We start from the raw sequence: 1,424 nt of genomic DNA, 5'->3' as shown, positions 1-1,424 counted from the left end.
ATACTTTTAGCCTATCCTCCATGCCTTCATCTTCAAGGCCAAAACCCTTATAGTTGTATCAATAAAAGGCCTATAGGTTATGATTATCAAATGTGTATGTGAAGAAGGTTACATATGCCTACTTACCAAAAACCATGGTGTAACATCCTGTTTTGGATCGGTTGTGATCAGAGTTAATGGGCTGCAAACCGGACAGGAGGGAGCCTCGGGGTTGCGATGAGTTGCTAGAAGCGTAGGGCATCTCGTCACCTTCCGTAAGTATGAGGACCTTTGGAATCAGAGTTCTATCAAAGAAGCTATGGAAGTTTGGAGATTTGGCAAGATAAGCCCCTAAGTTGAGAAATGTGGCAGCGGAGTACGTTGGGCGTACATACGCTTAGCGTACGAATGCACGTGATCCTTAAGCAAGAGCCACCTAGTACGTTGGGCGTACTAGGCACAATGTGGAAACCCTAATATTTTAAGTGACCCTATATAAGGAATGAGATGACCTCATTCATGGCCACCTTTCTCAGAGAACAACCCCCCCAAACCTTAAACCTTCGTCCATAAGAGCTTGGGGTGACCTTGTGAGTCCTTGGAAGTGAAGAAGGAGCATTGAAGGGAACAAAGTTGGAGTCCAGGCTTTGGATCTGAGCTTTCATGGGGATGGAGCATCATTTGAAGGTATAAAGCTCAAATCTTTCATATTCCTTTTTGAGTTGTGCTCAATATGGTTCATTTTGGGGTTTTTGGTCCCAAAGCTTGAAGCTTTATGAGTTGTTAAACTCTAGAGCCCATTATTTGTCCTCTTGAGTGCTTTTGATGGAGTAGTTTCATAAAATGAGATATTAGATGTTAGAATCAAGTCATGCATGAGATAAGAGCTTAATGAGAAAAGAGAATGAGTGTTTTGTGTGTTTGTGACCACATCAGCCATGCAAAGGCTTAAATTCCCTGGCTTTATGGAGTAAGAGCTATTAGGAAGTCCAGATATGAGAAACGAGCTAAGGTCTTAACGGGTTAAGACCAAGAAAATGGACTAAGCAAAATTGAGCGTATGCCCAACGTAATTCCAGTACGCCCCGTGTAATGGGTTGAGGTCCCCGATCAGATTTGTGCATGCTTGAGTACGTTGAGCGTACCAAAGGAGGTATGCCCTACGTAACCTCTTTGTGGGTTTTGGGCTAGACTTTATTAATGGGCCTTAAGGGTTGGGCCTGAATCTTTGGGCTTGTGTATTAGAGACTATGAGCTGAGAAATATTATAAGTATGCCTTGGGCCCTTGTGTTGGGCTTATCATTGAGATTGGGAATTGGGCCTTGGGAGAGCCCGTTTATTATTGGGCCTTGGTGGGCCCAATGTGTTTTAGGTCATTGATGGGCTGGTTATAGATTAACCTCTAGACCCAATGAGTTAGAGTTTGGACTTAATTTCTAATTGA

The sequence above is a fragment of the Lactuca serriola genome, chromosome 1 (assembly GCF_051521515.1).
Source record: "Lactuca serriola cultivar US96UC23 chromosome 1, Lser_US96UC23_V15, whole genome shotgun sequence".
Lineage (NCBI taxonomy): Eukaryota > Viridiplantae > Streptophyta > Magnoliopsida > Asterales > Asteraceae > Lactuca > Lactuca serriola.
This window is presented reverse-complemented; position numbering follows the sequence as displayed.